The 23,245-nt window shown below is 46.5% G+C and overlaps 1 protein-coding gene across 11 annotated transcripts in view; it reads left to right on the top strand.

Moving 5' to 3' along the window:
- Positions 1–23,245, top strand: part of LOC128698209 (zinc finger protein castor homolog 1) — a 522,290-nt gene that overhangs the window by 96,609 nt on the left and 402,436 nt on the right. The window contains exon 1 of one of the 11 annotated variants that reach the window (XM_053790351.2): positions 21,323–21,502. The exons of the other annotated variants lie outside the window; for them this stretch is intronic. The gene's annotated coding sequence lies outside the window, so the exon portion shown is untranslated. Of the gene's footprint in view, positions 1–21,322; positions 21,503–23,245 lie in introns of those variants that run through there. 11 annotated transcript variants of the gene reach the window in all.

Below are 23,245 nucleotides of genomic sequence, written 5' to 3'. Positions count from 1 at the left end.
TTATGTTATGATTATTATTAACAGCTGTAGTAGTGGTTACCTGGAGGTTATTCCGGGGATCAACGCCCCCGCGGCCCGGTCCATGACTAGGCACAATATTTATGGGAAAGCACTAGACCCGTATGGATCACATTCCGCCCATGGAATGGGAGGTAACCAGCCTCCAAGGGAGACAGGGTAGTTTCAGTTCCTCGAATCAAGAGCCCTGCTGCCCCAGCACTTAGGAGTCAGCTGCGGCTCCCACGCCAGTCATCCCACACCTCCGCCAGACGACAACCTTCCTGTTCTCGTCATCAGATGCTATCCTTTAATCCTCTCTCTCTCTCTCTCTCTCTCTCTCTCTCTCTCTCTCTAGTGGTCCCAACGCTCACAAGACTTTGTCAAAGACTGACCACAAGACTTCGTCAAATACTGACCCCCAAAACTTTGTAAACAGAAGTTTAATTAATATTTATTTTTTACAATCTGCTTTGATTAGATTTGATATTGGTAAATTGATAACTTCTGCGGTTATTTCTTCGTGGCCAGAAAATGGCGAGGTTATGACTTTTACTTCTCGTTAAAGACATCTTCCTTATTTCCGACAACACAACTTGTGGAACTGAATTTCCCCGATCACTCCTAGGAACATAATTGTCTGCCTGATGCTGTGTTCTTAATATAACTTTATTGACTACGCTGTGTATGTTCTTGTCTGGTCTATACCACTACCATTACTTGTCTGGTCTATACCACTACCATCACTTGTCTGGTCTATACCACTACCATCACTTGTCTGGTCTATACCACTACCATCACTTGTCTGGTCTATACCACTACCATCACTTGTCTGGTTTATACCACTACCATCACTTGTCTGGTCTATACCACTACCATCACTTGTCTGGTCTATACCACTACCATCACTTGTCTGGTTTATACCACTACCATCACTTGTCTGGTCTATACCACTACCATCACTTGTCTGGTCTATACCACTACCATCACTTGTCTGGTCTATATCACTACCATCACTTGTCTGGTCTATATCACTACCATCACTTGTCTGGTCTATACCACTACCATCACTTGTCTGGTCTATATCACTACCATCACTTGTCTGGTCTATACCACTACCATCACTTGTCTGGTCTATACCACTACCATCACTTGTCTGGTCTATACCACTACCATCACTTGTCTGGTCTATATCACTACCATCATTTGTCTGGTCTATATCACTACCATCACTTGTGTGGTCTATACCACTACCATCACTTGTCTGGTCTATACCACTACCATCACTCGTCTGGTCTATACCACTACCATCACTTGTCTGGTCTATACCACTACCATCACTTGTCTGGTCTATACCACTACCATCACTTGTCTGGTCTATACCACTACCATCACTTGTCTGGTCTATACCACTACCATCACTTGTCTGGTCTATACCACTACCATCATTTGTCTGGTCTATACCACTACCATTACTTGTCTGGTCTATACCACTACCATCACTTGTCTGGTCTATACCACTACCATCATTTGTCTGGTCTATACCACTACCATCACTTGTCTGGTCTATACCACTACCATCACTTGTCTGGTCTATACCACTACCATCACTTGTCTGGTCTATACCACTACCATCACTTGTCTGGTCTATACCACTACCATCACTTGTCTGGTCTATACCACTACCATCACTCGTCTGGTCTATACCACTACCATCACTTGTCTGGTCTATACCACTACCATCACTTGTCTGGTCTATACCACTACCATCACTTGTCTGGTCTATACCACTACCATCACTTGTCTGGTCTATACCACTACCATCACTTGTCTGGTCTATACCACTACCATCACTTGTCTGGTCTATACCACTACCATCATTTGTCTGGTCTATACCACTACCATCACTTGTCTGGTCTATACCACTACCATCACTTGTCTGGTCTATACCACTACCATCACTTGTCTGGTCTATACCACTACCATCACTTGTCTGGTCTATACCACTACCATCACTCGTCTGGTCTATACCACTACCATCACTTGTCTGGTCTATACCACTACCATCAAGCCTTATAGACCCTCATATTGAAGATAGTGGCTAGTTTATTGTACGTCACATAGCCAGTCAGTGGACGGTAGTGGCTAGTTTATTGTGCACCTCATATCTATCCAGTGGACGGCAGTGGCTAGTTTATTGAGTATCACATATAAATGCAGTAGACGACGGCGGCTAGTTTATTGAGCACCTCATATCCATCCAGTGGACGGTAGTGGCGGCTAGTTTATTGTGCACCTCATATCCATCCAGTGGACGGTAGTGGCGGCTAGTTTATTGTGCACTTCATATGTATCCAGTGGACTGCAGTGGCTAGTTTATTGAGCACCACATATCCATCCATTGGACAGCAGTGGCTACTGAATATTGTACCCCAAACCCATCCTCTGAAGGGTAGGACAAGAGCCACATGGATAGTCAAGAGGTTAGGAACTAGGACCCCCAAAGGAGTAAACAAGAGTCCCTCTGCATCTATATCAACAATTTGTCCAATCTGTTGGAAGCAAATTTGGGATATTTATCTTAGTGAGAAATTAATTCCTTCATTTGTCCCCAAGAAACACAACCTCCTCGTGAACTTTAGTTGAGAGACCCGTTGACCAAATTAAGTCCAAATTAAGCAGGTGCCTCACTGAAAATCTCGATAGATGTTGAATAAGTCAACAGCGTCTGGATAAGAATATTTCGAGGACTCGGGGACGCAAGATGTTGAATTCGAAATCTGTAAACTGGATATGAAAGGAAATCAATATTCTTTAGTGACAAGGCTGTGAGTAAACAAAACGGGATGAAAATGGGCAGGAAAAAAATATATGAAGGGGCATAACTCATAGTAATATTTTCAGACTAGAGAGAGAGAGAGGGGGGGATACACAGAGAGACGGAAGAGAGAGAGACAGAGCAAGGCTGGACCTAATTAGAGTGGGGGAATCTGACTGGTTGGTAACACACATGGAAAGCGCTTTGCGCTCATTGGTTGAAAAGTTAATAGTGTCCATTAATCATCAGCATCAGATATAACCGGGTGGTTGGTGGATGGGGGGGGGGTGCTACAGCACCACCACCACACTGGGTGGTGGCCAGCCTGGCACACACATACTGGGTGGTGGCCAGCCTGGCACACACATACTGTGTGGTGGCCAGCCTGGCACACACATACTGTGTGGTGGCCAGCCTGGCACACACATACTGTGTGGTGGCCAGCCTGGCACACACATACTGTGTGGTGGCCAGCCTGGCACACACATACTGTGTGGTGGCCAGCCTGGCACACACACACTGAGTGGTGGCCAGCCTGGCACACACACACTGGGTGGTGGCCAGCCTGGCACACACACACTGGGTGCTGGCCAGCCTGGCACACACACTGGGTGCTGGCCAGCCTGGCACACACACTGGGTGCTGGCCAGACTGGCACACACAGACTGGGTGGTGGCCAGCCTGGCACACACGCACTGGGTGGTGGCCAGCCTGGCACACACACACTGGGTGGTGGCCAGCCTGGCACACACACACTGGGTGGTGGCCAGCCTGGCACACACACACTGGGTGCTGGCCAGCCTGGCACACACACACTGGGTGGTGGCCAGCCTGGCACACACACACTGGGTGGTGGCCAGCCTGGCACACACGCACTGGGTGGTGGCCAGCCTGGCACACACACACTAGGTGGTGGCCAGCCTGGCACACACGCACTGGGTGGTGGCCAGCCTGGCACACACACACTGGGTGGTGGCCAGCCTGGCACACACACATTGGGTGGTGGCCAGCCTGGCACACACACACTGGGTGGTGGCCAGCCTGGCACACACACACTGGGTGGTGGCCAGCCTGGCACACACACACTGGGTGGTGGCCAGCCTGGCACACACACACTGGGTGGTGGCCTACCTGGCACACACACACTGGGTTGTGGCCTGCCTGGCACACACACACTGGGTGGTGGCCAGCCTGGCACACACACACACACACTGGGTGGTGGCCAGCCTGGCACACACGCTGGATGGTGGCCAGCCTGGCACACACGCTGGATGGTGGCCAGCCTGGCACACACACACTGAGTGGTGGCCAGCCTGGCACACACACACACACACACACTGGGTGGTGGCCAACCTGGCGCACACACACACTGGGTGGTGGCCAGCCTGGCACACACACACTGGGTGGTGGCCAGCCTGGCACACACACACTGGGTGGTGGCCTGCCTGGCACACACACTGGGTTGTGGCCTGCCTGGCACACACACACTGGGTGGTGGCCAGCCTGGCACACACACACACACTGGGTGGTGGCCAGCCTGGCACACACGCTGGATGGTGGCCAGCCTGGCACACACGCTGGATGGTGGCCAGCCTGGCACACACACACTGAGTGGTGGCCAGCCTGGCACACACACACACACACTGGGTGGTGGCCAACCTGGCGCACACACACACACTGGGTGGTGGCCAGCTTGGCACACACACACTGGGTGGTGGCCAGCCTGGCACACACACACTGGGTGGTGGCCTGCCTGGCACACACACTGGGTTGTGGCCTGCCTGGCACACACACACTGGGTGGTGGCCAGCCTGGCACACACACACACACTGGGTGGTGGCCAGCCTGGCACACCCGCTGGATGGTGGCCAGCCTGGCACACACGCTGGATGGTGGCCAGCCTGGCACACACACACTGAGTGGTGGCCAGCCTGGCACACACACACACACACTGGGTGGTGGCCAACCTGGCGCACACACACACTGGGTGGTGGCCAGCCTGGCACACACACACTGGGTGGTGGCCAGCCTGGCACACACACACTGTGTGATGGTCAGCCTGGCACATACACACACTGGGTGGTGGCCAGCCTGGCACACACACACACATTGGGTGGTGGCTAGCCTGGCACACACACACACACACACACTGGGTGGTGGCTAGACTGGCACACACACATTGGGTGGTGGCCAACCTGGCACACACACACACTGGGTTGTGGCCAGCCTGGCGCGCACACACACACACACACTGGGTGGTGGCCAACCTGGCACACACACACACTGGGTGGTGGCTAGACTGGCACACACACACACACACACACACACACACTGGGTGGTGGCCAGCCTGGCACACACACACTGGGTGGTGGCCAGTCTGGCACACACACACTGGGTGTTGTCTTGAAAATGGCAGAGCACCCACCTCAAACGTGTATTTCCCTACGTTTTTTGTGACCCCCTTCCCCCTTTGTAACGTATGTGTGTGTGTGTGTGTGTGTGTGTGTGTGTATCATGTGGGAGTTCGACACGTGGATTGGGTAAAGTAATACTCACGTAGGCTGGTAGTACGTATAATTACAGACAAGTGAGTAGCGCCCTTACAGCCGTAACCTAGTCTCTCTGCTCTCTCTCGTACAACTGACTGACTGGCCGCCCACAGTACCCATATGTGAGGGGGTCTTTGAATAGTGCCAGGTCAGCACAATATGAATAGACAGTGACTCAGGCAGAGACGGTTGGTAACGAGTCAACGGTACACTGGTTACTGGTAACTGGTTACTACTACTGAGATGTGTGTGTGTGTGCGTGCGTCAAGGATCATACACAATCAGGTACACATTCATTCTCTCTCTCTCTCTCTCTCTCTCTCTCTCTCTCTCTCTCTCTCTCTCTCTCTCTCTCTCTCTCTCTCACACACACACACAGTAAGACACGAGAGAGAGGGGTGGGTTGATTGCATTTTCCTGGACTGCAGGAAGGCCTTCGACACAGTTCCTCACAAGAGATTAGTGCAGTAGCTGGAGGATCAGGCGCGCATAACAGGAAGGGCACTGCAATGGATCAGAGAATACCTGACAGGGAGGCAACAACGATTCATGGTACGTGATAAGGTATCACAGTGGGCGCCTGTGACGAGCGGGGTCCCACAGGGGTAAGTCCTAGGACTAGTTCTGTTTTTGGTATATGTAAATGACATGATGGAAGGGATTGACTCAGAAGTGTCCCTGTTCGCAGATGATGTGAAGTTAATGAGGAGAATTAAATCAGATGAGGATCAGTCAGGACTTCAAAGAGACCTGGACAGGCTAGACACCTGGTCCAGCAACTGGCTACTCGAATTTAACCCCATGAAGATTGGGGAAGAGCAAAGAAGACCGCACACAGATTATAGGCTAGGTGGACAAAGACTGCAAACATCATTCAAGGAGAAAGATCTTGGGGTGAGCATAACGCCGAGCACGTCTCTGGAAGCACACATCAACCAGATAACTGTTGCAGCAAATGGGCACCTGGCAAACCTGAGAATAGTGTTCCGATACCTTAGTAAGGAATCGTTCAAGACACTGTACACTGTGTACGTCAGGCCCATACTGGAGTATGCAGCACCAGTTTGGAACCCAAACCTAGTCAAGCACGTCAAGAAATTAGAGAAAGTGCAAAGGTTTACAACAAGGTTAGTTCCAGAGCTAAGGGAAATGTCCTACGAAGAAAGGTTGAGGGAAATCGGCCTGACGACACTGGAAGACAAGAGGGTCAGGGGAGACATGATAACGACATACAAACTACTGCGTGGAATGATAAGGTGGGCAGAGACAGGATGTTCCAGAGATGGGACACAGAAACAAGGGGTCACAATTGGAAACTGAAGACTCAGACGAGTCACAGGGATATTAGGAAGCATTTCTTCAGTCATAGAGTTGTCAGGAAGTGGAATAATCTAGCAAGTGATGTAGTGGAGGCAGGAACCATACATAGCTTTAAAGCGAGGTATGACAAAGCTCAGGGAGCAGAGAGAGAGAGAGAGAGAGAGAGAGAGAGAGAGAGGACATTAATAGCGATCAGTGAAGAGGTGGGGCCAGGAGCTGAGTCTCGACCCCTGCAACCACAATTAGTTGAGTACAATTAGGTGAGTACACACACACACACACACACACACACACACACACACACACACACACACACACACACACACACACACACACACACACACACACACATACGCACACATACAGGTGAAGAGGCGTATCGGCTAGGTGAAGAGGCGGGGCCAGGAGCTGTTGCCCATACGCACGAGCGCCTGTACCCACCTGTCAGTAGGGTTACTGAATTCCTAGTAGTATATCGTAAGTTTGTATCTCTCATGTTATATATATGTAGGATCCCTTGCTAGGCTCAGTGGTTAGCTTGTGACGTCACGCAGTCGCACATGTGTACGCTTGCCAGCAGGCCTCCATCTCAGTTCCAGTACAGGCATAAGGTGAGACAGGTAGGCTGGGCTACCCCTCACGACTCTGCCAATATAGTGTTACCACCTAACCAAGTGTGTATTACTACAACCGTCATATCTCCAAGGAATACCACGCAATACACCTACCCGATTATCTCAGCTGCAACGTTCCTAATACGCCCACCCAGACACACTCATACGCAATTGTATCCCCAAGATCTTGGATTCTGAGGTGTAGTCTGGGAGCTAGATTATTATTATTATTATTATTATTATTATTATTATTGGGAGCGCCAAACCCGTAGGGATTATACAGCTCTGGGAGTTAGAGCTTAATTCTGTCAAGTGTTGAGTTTTATCAGAAATACACGACAGTGCAAGACAATGAATCAGTTTTGTACACAACTGAGTTAATTAAGCCAGCAACAACCCACAGTACAGGAGAGACCTGGGTTATGTACACCAAGATTTTGTTCGGATTTTTAACCCCGGAGAGTTAGCCACCCAGTATAACCCATGAAAGTCAGTGCGTCATCGAGGACTCACTTATTTCCATTGAGGACCTTAAATCTTGTCCTCCAGGATGCGACCCACACCAGTCGACTAACACCAGGTACCTACTTGCTTGCTAGGTGAACGAGGCCGGCATGTGTAAGGAAACACACCCAATGTTTCCACCCGTGCCGGGGATCGAACCACTGACACTCAGTTTGTGAGGCGAATGTTACAAGAACTGACCCAGTTTTTGCAACATACATGGCTTAAAAAACAAATAAAAACGGCATTTATTATTTAATACCGAGAATTTGTGGCTAAAAGGACACAAGCGACCAGCTTAGAGGCGGGGCAGGAGCGTTGAATCGACCCCCTACAACCAAATATAGATGAGGACATCTGGGTGAGTACACGCCCATCCTGCGTACAGCTTCTCGCATATTGGCATATACGTAGAGATACTTACCTGGTTACCTGGAGGTTATTCCGGGGATCAACGCCCCCGCGGCCCGGTCCATGACCAGGCCTCCCGATGGATCTGGGCCTGATCAACCAGGCTGTTACTGCTGGCCGCACTTCCGTAAGGATATTTGCGTATGGATACTTGCGTATGGATACTTGCGTATGGATACTTGCGTATGGATACTTGCGTATGGATACTTGCGTATGGATACTTGCGTATGGATACTCACAAGTATTCCTAACTCATGTATTCTGTATTTAAAACCCCATATATTATATATGTATTATTTTTATATTATTATCACACCGGCCGATTCCCACCAAGGCAGGGTGGCCCGAAAAAGAAAAAACTTTCACCATCATTCACTCCATCACTGTCTTGCCAGAAGGGTGCTTTACACTACAGTTTTTAAACTGCAACATTAACACCCCTCCTTCAGAGTGCAGGCACTGTACTTCCCATCTCCAGGACTCAAGTCCGGCCTGCCGGTTTCCCTGAATCCCTTCATAAATGTTACTTTGCTCACACTCCAACAGCACGTCAAGTATTAAAAACCATTTGTCTCCATTCACTCCTATCAAACACGCTCACGCATGCCTGCTGGAAGTCCAAGCCCCTCGCACACAAAACCTCCTTTACCCCCTCCCTCCAACCCTTCCTAGGCCGACCCCTACCCCGCCTTCCTTCCACTACAGACTGATACACTCTTGAAGTCATTCTGTTTCGCTCCATTCTCTCTACATGTCCGAACCACCTCAACAACCCTTCCTCAGCCCTCTGGACAACAGTTTTGGTAATCCCGCACCTCCTCCTAACTTCCAAACTACGAATTCTCTGCATTATATTCACACCACACATTGCCCTCAGACATGACATCTCCACTGCCTCCAGCCTTCTCCTCGCTGCAACATTCATCACCCACGCTTCACACCCATATAAGAGCGTTGGTAAAACTATACTCTCATACATTCCCCTCTTTGCCTCCAAGGACAAAGTTCTTTGTCTCCACAGACTCCTAAGTGCACCACTCACTCTTTTTCCCTCATCAATTCTATGATTCACCTCATCTTTCATAGACCCATCCGCTGACACGTCCACTCCCAAATATCTGAATACATTCACCTCCTCCATACTCTCTCCCTCCAATCTGATATTCAATCTTTCATCACCTAATCTTTTTGTTATCCTCATAACCTTACTCTTTCCTGTATTCACCTTTAATTTTCTTCTTTTGCACACCCTACCAAATTCATCCACCAATCTCTGCAACTTCTCTTCAGAATCTCCCAAGAGCACAGTGTCATCAGCAAAGAGCAGCTGTGACAACTCCCACTTTGTGTGTGATTCTTTATCTTTTAACTCCACGCCTCTTGCCAAGACCCTCGCATTTACTTCTCTTACAACCCCATCTATAAATATATTAAACAACCACGGTGACATCACACATCCTTGTCTAAGGCCTACTTTTACTGGGAAAAAATTTCCTTCTTTCCTACATACTCTAACTTGAGCCTCACTATCCTCGTAAAAACTCTTCACTGCTTTCAGTAACCTACCTCCTACACCATACACTTGCAACATCTGCCACATTGCCCCCCTATCCACCCTGTCATATGCCTTTTCCAAATCCATAAATGCCACAAAGACCTCTTTAGCCTTATCTAAATACTGTTCACTTATATGTTTCACTGTAAACACCTGGTCCACACACCCCCTACCTTTCCTAAAGCCTCCTTGTTCATCTGCTATCCTATTCTCCGTCTTACTCTTAATTCTTTCAATTATAACTCTACCATACACTTTACCAGGTACACTCAACAGACTTATCCCCCTATAATTTTTGCACTCTCTTTTATCCCCTTTGCCTTTATACAAAGGAACTATGCATGCTCTCTGCCAATCCCTAGGTACCTTACCCTCTTCCATACATTTATTAAATAATTGCACCAACCACTCCAAAACTATATCCCCACCTGCTTTTAACATTTCTATCTTTATCCCATCAATCCCGGCTGCCTTACCCCCTTTCATTTTGCCTACTGCCTCACGAACTTCCCCCACACTCACAACTGGCTCTTCCTCACTCCTACAAGATGTTATTCCTCCTTGCCCTATACACGAAATCACAGCTTCCCTATCTTCATCAACATTTAACAATTCCTCAAAATATTCCTTCCATCTTCCCAATACCTCTAACTCTCCATTTAATAACTCTCCTCTCCTATTTTTAACTGACAAATCCATTTGTTCTCTAGGCTTTCTTAACTTGTTAATCTCACTCCAAAACTTTTTCTTATTTTCAACAAAATTTGTTGATAACATCTCACCCACTCTCTCATTTGCTCTCTTTTTACATTGCTTCACCACTCTCTTAACTTCTCTCTTTTTCTCCATATACTCTTCCCTCCTTGCATCACTTCTACTTTGTAAAAACTTCTCATATGCTAACTTTTTCTCCCTTACTACTCTCTTTACATCATCATTCCACCAATCGCTCCTCTTCCCTCCTGCACCCACTTTCCTGTATGTATTAACTTGTGTATTTTTCATCCAAGAATCTGAATATCGTTACAGTGTTAATACATCCAAATGTATAATTAACCGAAGGATGTCTTGTATACGCAAGATGTATATTATTGATTTATATCCCTGTGTATAACACCTGGGTTGTATGACATTGTATTATTATTGAATTACCTCTCTCTCTCTCTCTCTCTCTCTCTCTCTCTCTCTCTCTTTCTCTCTTTCGTGGTGATGCTGGCGGAAGAGCCCGAGGATAAGGAGAAGGAAAAAAGGGGCAAAAGATTACTAGAGGGAAGGGTAACAGAGGATGAGGAAGAGGAGGAGAAGGAGGAGGAGGAGGAAGAGGAGGAGGAGGAAGAGGAGGAGGAGGAGGAGGAGAAGGAGGAGAAGACTGTGATTTATCTCCCACATTCGCTACCCATTTAAATCACCGGTGGTGTGTTATTTAAGAGCCAGGAGGTATGTCTACGCATGATTTATATCCTAGACTCACGACTACCTTCCTTGCCCTCCCTCCTGCCCTCCCTCCTGCCCGGCCTCCTGCCCGGCCTCGTGCCCACCCTCCTGCCCTCCCTCCTGCCCGCCCTCCTGCCCGCCCTCCTGCCCGCCCACCAATACCTCTCACCCTCAAAATCTAAACGAGGACTGAGAAGGTTAGTTTTGGTAAGTCTCGTCAGGAAACAGGACAAGTGTTTCCTGACGCGGGTCTTAGTTATGTGATGACCCACTGCTGGAGCTTTAGGTCAGCTGACCGAGACCTTCCTCTGGCTTACCGGTCTGAAGAGACATTGTTGCCGCCTCAACGAGGTGAGGGGAAAAAACCTTGAAAAATGTATGTCACGTTAATCTCCACAACACTTCGTTCTCTTCAAAAAACTACACTTTAGACCGAAAACTGTATTTTAGATAAAGCTATTTTAGACAAAATTGCATTTTAGAGAGAATTGTATTTTAGACGGAAAACTGTATCTTAGAAACCTGTATTTTAGACAGAAAACTATTTTAGACGGAAAACTGTATCTTAGAAACCTGTATCTTAGACAGAAAACTATTTTAGACGGAAAACTGTATCTTAGAAATCTGTATTTTAGACAGAAAACTATTTTAGACGGAAAACTGTATCTTAGAAACCTGTATTTTAGACAGAAAACTATTTTAGACGGAAAACTGTATCTTAGAAACCTGTATTTTAGACAGAAAACTATTTTAGACGGAAAACTGTATCTTAGAAACCTGTATTTTAGACAGAAAACTATTTTAGACGGAAAACTGTATTTTAGACTGAAAACTGTATTTTAGACACTACAGAAGTTACAACAATAGCTTCTATTAGATCATACATCATACAAGTCTAACGCAAATGTTAAACATCTGAGTATTCTTGTATTTTCGTCTCATGTCAGGATGTCAGTTATCGTATACGTGACATTTGTGTATATTCTGTCTTGACAGAGTTGAACTACAGCGCTTGTTCTGTAGCATTAATAATGTAGTAGCCGGCCCCTCCATAAGCTCAATTCATCAAGTCTTTTAGTGTCAAAATAGAGCGGTGCATTTCGTTTGCTTTAGGTCAAAACTGATGTCTGAAAAGCTCACTTGGTATTGGCAACCGTTCGTCAACAATGTCATGGGTAGTGACAGCGTGCATATATGTTCTATCGTGGGACTGTAAATTCCCCTTTTTTCCTCTCTCTTATTTGTTGACGTAAGGATGATATCAGACGAGACTTTGGATTTTGTTCATGGTCATGAATTATGGTAGTTATAGGGATGACTTTCTTTTGTTTTTCAATGCGGAAGAGTGTAAGATGGAGGAACTGTGTAGTGGCACATGCTAGGCTGGGTCTTCTCCAAGACCAGCTGATTGCCGGCTTCCTGAAGCTTTTGGCCGCTGGAACGAGGGCTTCCTATGCCTTTGGTTAGTATAAAGACACAGAGCAGAGCAAGCTCTAATCAGGGCATCGTTTCTCTCAGTGAGAGCCTCATAAAGTTGTCTAAAATAAAGCTAGATGTACAAATAGTCATTATATTATTTATGTTCGTCTTCACTGCGTCCTAAGCATTCCTCTGACTTGCGTTATCATCTTGTAAAAATATTAAGTATCCTAAGTTGCAATATCTAAGTTATTCATACATAGTAACTTGACTGTTCCATAACTTAACTTCGCTAGATAGTATATGTTACTCAGACGATATGACAAACTTATTATTATTATTTTTTTTTTTTTTGCTGGAAGTGGAACTCTGGTCACACAATCCACTCACAAGTGTCAACGAAACTGCTGCCTTGGCGAATATTACGATATACCATCTAGAATCCACCACCTAAGCAGTGTGAACCACAAACAGCGAGGGAGACCTCAATCACCTCCCCGTGGTTGTTGTTTACCATCCACAGACTTCATGAAGCTCTCGCAAGATGTCCTTTCCTGCGACTGGGATTTGTTTACGTTTAAGTAAGTTTATTCAGGTATACACAAATACAGTTACATAGATTATCACACATAGCAGCATATGTGTAGAGAACCTAAGATAACCCACATTAAGTGTCCGGGGCCCAGGACTGTTGAATAGCCTCCCACCAGGCATAAGGGGAATTGCCAGTTGACTCCCGGCTGCCTTCAACAGGGAGCTGAACAGATACTTAGTCAGTGCCCTATCAGCCTGGCTGTGATTCCTACGGTGGACTACGTACGGCCAGAAATGACAGCCTGGTGGTGAGGCCCTGATCCACCGGGACACCTGGTCAAGGACTGGGCCAAGGGGGCGTTGACCCCCTGAATACCATCCAGGTAGGTAGACTTCATGATTCCTTCACAGGACAGACCCTTCCTGTGACTGGGAATTCTTGCGACCACAGACTTAACGATTCCCTTACAAGCAGCCCTTTCATGATTCCTTCAAAAACTGTCCTTATTACGAGTAAGGTTGTTATCTACCTCCACAGACTTCATGATACCCCCACAGGCAGTCCCTGCGGCTGTGGTAAGCCTCACCAAGGGCAGCACTGGAGGGTGAGATGAAAAAGACGCACACCTCAGCACACTGCTGTTACTTCCTGCTTTGGGCAAGTGACACCTCACTCAGTATGGTACACTAGCTGGTCTCACTATGCTGCTGTTGTTGCTGTTCTTCACTGTTAATTCTGTTGCTGTTGTAATTGCTAATTCTGTTGCTGTTGTTAACTGTTAATTCTGTTGCTGTTGTAATTGCTAATTCTGTTGCTGTTGTAATTGCTAATTCTGTTGCTGTTGTTAACTGTTAATTCTGTTGCTGCTGTATGTAAACAGCGATTACATGATTTGCAACAGCAGGTTCATGACTAGTAACAACTGTTATATGATCAGTAACAGCTGGTCATGTAACTTAACCTAACCTAACCTAATCTAACTTAACCTAACTTAAGCAACCTAACCTAACCTAGCCTAGCTCAAAACTAACCTAACCTAATCTAAGTGAGAACAACAGATATTAAGATTTCTGACACATTTCGAGCATGTAGAAATGTGTTACAAACCGGTGAGCGGCTTGTAGTGGAGTGATTCATAGTTGCAACCACAAGTGTGTGTTGAGACCTGAATGTTGCAGGCAACACACCTGTCTTAAGATCCCAGTGTTGCAGGCAACACACCTGTCTTAAGATCCCAGCGTTGCAGGCAACACACCTGTCTTAAGATCCCAGTGTTGCAGGCAACACACCTGTCTTAAGATTCTAGTGTTGCAGGCAACACACCTGTCTTAACATCCCAGCGTTGCAGGCAACAATTCTGTCTTAAGATCCCAGTGTTGCAGGCAACACACCTGTCTTAAGTCTTAACATCCCATGCAGGCAACAATTCCCAGTGTTGCAGGCGATCCCAGCGTTGCAGGCAACACACCTGTCTTAAGATCCCAGTGTTGTAGCAGGCAACACAAGATCCCAGCGTAGCAGGCAACACAAGATCCCAGCGTCCCAGTGTTGCAGGCAACACACCTGTCTTAAGATCCCAGTGTTGCAGGCAACACACGATCCCAGCGTAGCAGGCAACACAAGATCCCAGCGTAGCAGGCAACACAAGATACAAGCGTAGCAGGCAACACAGGATCCCAGCGTAGCAGGCAACACAAGATCCAAGCGTAGCAGGCAACACAAGATCCCCGCGTAGCAGGCAACACAAGATCCCAGCGTAGTAGGCAACACCAGATCCCAGCGTAGCAGGCAACACAAGATACAAGCGTAGCAGGCAACACAAGATCCCAGCGTAGCAGGTAACACAAGATCCCAGCGTAGCAGGCAACACAAGATCCCATCCCAGCGTAGCAGGCAACACAAGATCCCAAGATCCCGTAGCAGGCAACACAAGATCCCAGCGTAGCAGGCAACACAAGATCCCAGCGTAGCAGGCAACACAAGATCCCAGCGTAGCAGGCAACACAAGATCCCAGCGTAGCAGGCAACACAAGATACCAGCGTAGCAGGCAACACAGGATCCCAGCGTAGCAGGCAACACAAGATCCAAGCGTAGCAGGCAACACAAGATCCCAGCGTAGCAGGCAACACAAGATCCCAGCGTAGCAGGCAACACAAGATACAAGCGTATCAGGCAACACAAGATCCCAGCGTAGCAGGCAACACAAGATCCCAGCGTAGCAAGCAACACAAGATCCCAGCGCAGTAGGCAACACAAGATCCCAGCGTAGCAGGCAACACAAGATACAAGCGTAGCAGGCAACAGAAGATCCCAGCGTAGCAGGTAACACAAGATCCCAGCGTAGCAGGCAACACAAGATCCCAGCGTAGCAGGCAACACAAGATCCCAGCGTAGCAGGCAACACAAGATTCCAGCGTAGCAGGCAACACAAGATCCCAGGGTAGCAGGCAACACAAGATCCCAGCGTAGCAGGCAACACAAGATCCCAGCGTAGCAGGCAACACAAGATCCCAACGTAGCAGGCAACACAAGATCCCAGCGTAGCAGGCAACACAAGATCCCAGCGTAGCAGGCAACACAATATCCCAGTGTAGCAGGCAACACAAGATCCCAGCGTAGCAGGCAACACAAGATCCCAGCGTAGCAGGCAACACAAGATCCCAGCGTAGCAGGCAACACAAGATCCCAGCGTAGCAGGCAACACCAGATCCCAGCGTAGCAGGCAACACAAGATCCCAGCGTAGCAGGCAACACAAGATCCCAGCGTTGCAGGCAACACAAGATCCCAGCGTTGCAGGCAACACAAGATCCCAGCGTTGCAGGCAACACAAGATCCCAGCGTTGCAGGCAACACAAGATCCCAGCGTTGCAGGCAACACAAGATCCCAGTGTAGCAGGTAACACAAGATCCCAGCGTTGCAGGCAACACAAGATCCCAGCATAGCAGGCAACACAAGATCCCAGCGTAGCAGGCAACACAAGATCCCAGCGTTGCAGGCAACACAAGATCCCAGCGTTGCAGGCAACACAAGATCCCAGTGTAGCAGGTAACACAAGATCCCAGCGTTGCAGGCAACACAAGATCCCAGCATAGCAGGCAACACAAGATCCCAGCGTAGCAGGCAACACAAGATCCCAGCGTTGCAGGCAACACAAGATCCCAGCGTTGCAGGCAACACAAGATCCCAGCGTAGCAGGCAACACAAGATCCCAGCGTTGCAGGCAACACAAGATCCCAGCGTTGCAGGCAACACATCGGCTGAGCATCAGAGATCGGGGTTGTGTACTGTTGCTCGCTTATTTACATCCGCCTTGCATTCCCTGGACAGGGAGGTAAGACAAAATGTGCTCGTCTATATGTAGCTACAGGGGTTCGAGTCACAGCTCCTGGGCAAGAGTGACGAAAGGACACCTTAGTAAGAGGGAGAAGAAAAGAAAGGCAAAACGAGAAAGGGGAGTAAGAGAGAAATGGATTATAAATAAGAAGACATATGCCTAGCTAGAAAAGAATAAAGAGCAAATTGTGATAAAGGAAGGGAATGGAAGTTGGAGATGGAAGAGAAGGAAATAGAAAGAAGAGAGAAGGAGGTTATGGCAGATTAATGCCAGATAATAGTAATAAATGCCGGATAATAGCAGATTAACGATAGTAAAGAGCTAATAAATGCCGGATTATGGCAGAGTAATGCCATTATGTAGCAAGCAAATGCTATATTATGAATAAATAAATACCAGGGTCTAAAAATAACTAGATTATGATTGATATTTAAAGGCCAGAGTACCCTTGTGGGTTTAGCACTATTTTTATTATATTAATAAAGGCCAGATTATGCTGTCACTGTTCACCATGCAGTAAGTAGGTACCTGGGTGTTAGTCACCTTACACCTGCCGTCCTTGTTCACCTAGCAGTAAAATAGGTACCAGGGTGTTAGTCAACTGGTGTGAGTCGCATCCTGGGGACAAAATTGATCTAATTTTCCCGAAATGCTGTACATAACAAGGGACTTTCTAAATAGTAGTATGTCACTGATGTGAGCTATGGTCTGTATAAGTTGTATCATGTACTTGTAGAAATAAAGATAATAATTATTATTATAATAATAATAATAATAATAATTATTATTATTATTATTATTATTATTATTATTATTAGTGTTGTTATTATTGTTGTTATTACTGTGGCTACACTGGAGCAGTGTTGTGGAGATATACGTCAAGAAGTTGTATGCGTCTCCGTGACGCTGGTCTGGTGGAGCAAATGTTGACTTCCTTTACCTCCTCAAATATTGGAATTCCGAAACTAATGGAAAATGTCGTTTTAGTTATAATGTATGTGTGTGTGCGTGTGTGTGTGTGTGTGTGTGTGTGTGTGTGTGTGTGTGTGTGTGTGTGTGTGTGTGTGTGTGTGTGTGTGTGTGTTTTAATAGCCCTACTTGGGTTTACTAGTGCTTTTCAGCTATGTCATTGTCACAGTAATGTTCTCGTTAGTGGCAGAATGTTGTGTTTGGTCTAGCTCCGAGTCCTGTGTCACTGAGGTCGCCCTACCTGCTGTCTCAGCTAGCATTCATCACTCTCTCTCTCTCTCTCTCTCTCTCTCTCTCTCTCTCTCTCTCTCTCTCTCTCTCTCTCTCTCTCTCTCTCTCTCTCTCTCTCTCTCTCTCTCTCTCTCTCCCACAACCACCACCACAACAATCACAATCACCACCTTACACTTCACTCTAATGTTTACTGGCCTTGACATGCTTGACATGAGCCCCAGTGGAAGTGAATCACATTGACCTGTATGCTCTTATTCAAGGTCAAATGTACACTGTGATCTATGTGTGAGTATAACACCTGCGTGCCCTTATGATAACTGTGAAGAATGATTCTTAGCTAGGGTAGGATGCTAGTTAAGGTATGATACTTAGCTACTGTGTGATGCTAGCTACCTGGATGCCTGGAGGTTATTCCGGGGATCAACGCCCCCGCGGCCCGGTCCACGACCAGGCCTCCCGATGGATAAGGGCCTGATCAACTAGGCTGTTACTGCTGGCCGCACGCAGTCCAACATACGAGCCACAGCCCGGCTGATCCGGCACTGACTTTAGATATCTGTCCAGCTCTCTCTTGCAGGCAGCCAGGGGTTTATTGGCAATTCCCCTAATGCTTGATGGGAGGCTGTTGAACAGTCTTGGGCCCCGGACACTTATGGTGTTTTCCCTTAGTGTACCAATGGCGCCCCTACTTTTTATTGGGGGCATTTTGCATCGCCTGCCCAGTCTTTTACTTTCGTAGGGAGTGATTTCTGTGTGCAGATTTGGGACCATTCCTTCCAAGATTTTCCAAGTGTAGATTATGATATATCTCTCCCTCCTGCGTTCCAACGAGTACAAGTCAAGTGCTTCCAAGCGTTCCCAGTAGTTAAGGTGCTTGACAGAACTTATACGTGTAGTAAAGGATCTCTGTACACTCTCTATAGATCTGCGATTTCACCTGCTTTGAATGGAGATGTTAATGTACAGCAGTATTCCAGCCTAGAGAGAACAAGTGATTTGAAAAAAATCATCATTGGATTGGCATCTTCTCGTTTTGAACGTTCTCATTATTCATGCTATCATTTTCTTTGCACGTGCGATCGTGGCACTGTTGTGATCCTTGAAAGTGAGATCCTCAGACATTACTACTCCCAGGTCCCTTACATTATTTTTCCGCTCTATTGTATGGCCGGAGTCAGTAGTATACTCTGTTCTAGTTATTATCTCCTCCAGTTTTCCATAACGGAGTAGTTGGAATTTGTCCTCATTGAACATCATATTGTTTACCGTTGCCCACTGGAAAACTTTGTTTATATCTTCTTGGAGATTAACCGCGTCCTCAGCAGATGACAGCCTCATGCAGATCCTAGTATCATCCGCAAAGGATGATACGGTGCTGTGGTGTATATCTCTGTCTATGTCTGATATGAGGATGAGGTGTGATACTTGGTCGAAACAACACCGTGGCTCGAACATCACCGTGGCTGGAACATTACCGTGGCTAGAACAACACCGTGGCTAGAACAACACCGTGGCTAGAACAACACCGTGGCTAGAACAACACCGTGGCTGGAACAACACTATGGCTGGAACAAAACTGTGACTGGAACAACACAATTGCTGGAACAACACTGTAGCTGGAACAACACCGGGGCTGGAACAACACTACAGCTGTAACAACACCGGAGCTGGAACAGCACCGTGACTGGAACAACACTGTAGCTGGAACAACACCGTGGCTGGAACAATACCAGGACCGAAACAGTACAATGGTAGGAACAACACCGGAGCTGGAATACCGTGGCTGGAACAACACCGTGTCTGGAACACGTCACAAACAACCCACACATCAGAGGGGACAACTCTGGCACACGACATTTCGGTCCTTTTTGCGACCATCATCGGCCCACTATTATGAGTTGCATTCATGGCTGCAACAGCGTGTATAGCCATCTGTAATGCTGGTCCAGTGCGCCCTAATTACATGCGCGGATTTTATGCAACTTAACATGCGTTCCAGTTGCACGCACAGGTGGCTGCCTGCTGCTGCTGCTGCTTGCGTGTCTGCTGCATGCGGTAATGTTGCGCAGGCTCGTGAATCTGTTACATGCTCTGTTGCGCCGCGCTGCATGCATTCCAGCCGCATGCGGCCACCTCCCTCCCCCACTTCCTGCATATCTTGAAGCTTCTTGCTGAAGATTCATGCTGTCTTACTCATGTCTTAAACCTTTGTGCGTATCTTTTGCGCTTTCTTACGCATAACCTGTGCTACAGCTTTGCTTTTGTAACCCATTTGTTTACACTTTCGTTAAGTTTTACTCTTTCGTGCGTATATCTTATTTTTTTGTTATATCTTATTTTGCATATATCTTATTTTTTGCGTATATCATATTTTTTTGCGTATGTATTATTTATCGCCTATATCTTATTGCGTATATTTCAAGTCCTTGTCCTGAGCTTATACGCTTTCTTATGGATGCTCTACGCTTACGTTTTTTACCCTCCCATAGCGTATTTATAATTATAAGTAAGAGAAAAAAATTCCACAGATAATAAATGAAATAACTGAAGAATATGATAATGGAGGAGAGGAAGATGGGAGAAGGAGGAGGAGGAAGAGGAGGAGAAAGATAGGGTGGAGGACAGTACAGAGAAATATTAATAACGAACATAGGAGAGAGAGAGAGAGAGAGAGAGAGAGAGAGAGAGAGAGAGAGAGAGAGAGAGAGACAGACAGACAGACAGACAGACAGACAGACAGACAGACAGAAAGAGGACAATAGTGACCAGAGAGGAAATGGAAGATGATGGAGAGAAGGATTGTGATTATTTTTTTTTTGTTATCTTTGTCTCTTATCTAAAGCAGAAGACGTGTTCAGTGTTCCTAGTGTTATCCTGCCCTTCCTGCTGTTATCTTGCATCATATATACGCACACGAAGTATATACACAGGATCACAGCCTAGTTAAAGGTTCTCTGAACGCTGTTGCTGTGAAATTAGTACTCTGGCCGCTTTGAATAAATGAGAAATAAACTTATTGAGGGCTTTAATTATTATTATTATTATTATTATTATTATTATTATTATTATTATTATTATCAAAACTAAGCGATAAACCCTCCAGGGTCATATAGCGATGCTGAGAGCTTTAGAAATGGCCTTAGTGTTAATACTACGCGTAGATACGGCGAGTACATTGTACGTGAGGACACACAGGAAGTGGAACAGTCTGGAGTGTGAAGTGGTAAGAGGTGGGATCCATACATAGCTTTAAGAAGAGGTACGACAAGGCTCTTGTAGCCTGGAGACTAGACCTAGTAGCGACCAGTGAAGAGGAGGGGCCAGGAGTTGTAACTCGACCCCTGCAACCACAACTAGGAGAGTACACTGTGGGTGAACAGGCAAAATACAGCCTTAACGACCCTTTGAGTAGTTGGTGGTCTTGAAGCCGAGTTACACAGAGAAGCAGAGAAGTATATACCAGCCAGTCAGTGTATATACACTGAGAGGGTTTCAATCCTCTTTTCAGAGAAGTATTCTTGACTGGTAGTGAAATGATTGCCCGTACTTTCTGACCCGGTTAACTAGCCCGTACTTTCCGACCTGGTTAACCAACCAGACATCCAGTCAGTCAAGTCAGTGACTGGAGGAGGAGCAGTCACATCCGTCAGCTCCTGACAGTGACCCTCCCACTGCCACGGTGATTTCCACTGTAGTGCCATTTCTACGCGTTTCACAGTGCGTGTGCGTGCGACAGTGTGCGTCACATTATGGCAGCGGGCGGGAATACGCAAGTCTTACCAGTGCTTACGCGGAACCCGGGTTTCGTGAGTATTTTAACTGCTTTAAAAATCGGATTGACTAAAAAAAAAAAACCTTGAGTTAGTTAAATGATATTTAAAAAATTCGTGTTGACCAGGTTACTGTCGATTGAAGAGACAGAGACGTAAAGTTTAGTGGTATGGAGAGTAAAGTTTAGTGGTATGGAGAGTAAAGTTTAGTGGTATAGAGAGTAAAGTTTAGTGGTATAGAGAGTAAAGTTTAGTGGTATGGAGAGTAAAGTTTAGTGGTATAGAGAGTAAAGTTTAGTGGTATAGAGAGTAAAGTTTAGTGGTATAGAGAGTAAAGTTTAGTGGTATAGAGAGTAAAGTTTAGTGGTATAGAGAGTAAAGTTTAGTGGTATGGAGAGTAAAGTTTAGTGGTATGGAGAGTAAAGTTTAGTGGCATAGAGAGTAAAGTTTAGTGGCATAGAGAGTAAAGTTTAGTGGTATAGAGAGTAAAGTTTAGTGGCATAGAGAGTAAAGTTTAGTGGCATAGAGAGTAAAGTTTAGTGGCATAGAGAGTAAAGTTTAGTGGTATAGAGAGTAAAGTTTAGTGGCATAGAGAGTAAAGTTTAGTGGCATAGAGAGTAAAGTTTTGTGTTCAACAGCCTCCCATCAAGCATTAGGGGAATTGCCAATAAACCCCTGGCTGCCTTCAAGAGAGAGCTGGACAGATACCTAAAGTCAGTGCCGGATCAGCCGGGCTGTGGCTCGTACGTTGGACTGCGTGCGGCCAGCAGCAACAGCCTAGTTGATCAGGCCCTGATCCATCGGGAGGCCTGGTCATGGACCGGGCCGCGGGGGGCGTTGATCCCCGGAATAACCTCCAGGTATAGAGAGTAAACAGTGATATATAGGGTAAACTTTATTGGTATACAGACGTAAACCAGTGAAATTTTCGTTTTTTTTTTCTTAAGGTGAGTTGTCATTCTGCCTCCCCCACGGGATTACCGCTTCCCAATAATAATAATAATAATTAATAAGGATACTAGTAAAATAATAAAGATAAAAGTTAAGATTATTATTTGATTATTAGTTTACTGTTTTTATCGTTATTTTTGCTATTATCACTAATAATAATTATTATTATTATTCGTACCTGCCTGTCAATTGTTGGTGGAGGGGGGGGTGCTTTGATGCTGGTGAAGGGCTCTTGTTCCAAGGAATTAGAGCTGGTTCTGATGAAACTTCAAGACCTGCCCTTTCTGGATTGGATCTAAATTTCGTCCTGGCGGAAAAAAAGCTTTTATTGTGACAACATTTCGCCCGTTGTTGAACTTTTGTCATGGCTGGCTGAAGGTATGCACTGGGCGAAATGTCGCTTCCCACTTTCTGTAAATAAATGGCTACTTTTTATTACTGAAGACCGTTTACTAACGATCTTTTATTAATGCCTCTTATTAATGGCATTTTGTTGAGGCGCGGTTTTATTGAGGCGCAGTTTTATTGAGGCAAATTTTAATAATCCACCAGCCTGGTACAATGGTAAGCGAAACGTATCCTGGCCACCAGTGTCTCTAGTTCCTTCTTCATTCCCATAAATGTTTCACACATGACAGTCCCGTCTTTGCTACGTATAAGTCAACTTGACTCACGAAATCGTAACGACACGTTTGTAAACAACCCGTACCATGGGTGGGGTTAGAACCCGCTAACACGACGGTCTGGAGTTTGTGACTCTTTGATCGCGGGTTCTAGCCCCACCCCCCTCAAGGAAGGTTCCTTGATGTTGGTGAGGGGCTCTTGATT

Source organism: Cherax quadricarinatus, chromosome 63 (assembly GCF_038502225.1).
Source record: "Cherax quadricarinatus isolate ZL_2023a chromosome 63, ASM3850222v1, whole genome shotgun sequence".
Classification (NCBI taxonomy): domain Eukaryota; kingdom Metazoa; phylum Arthropoda; class Malacostraca; order Decapoda; family Parastacidae; genus Cherax; species Cherax quadricarinatus.
The sequence above is the reverse complement of the archived record's forward strand: the minus strand, read 5'-3'. Positions and strand labels throughout refer to the sequence as shown.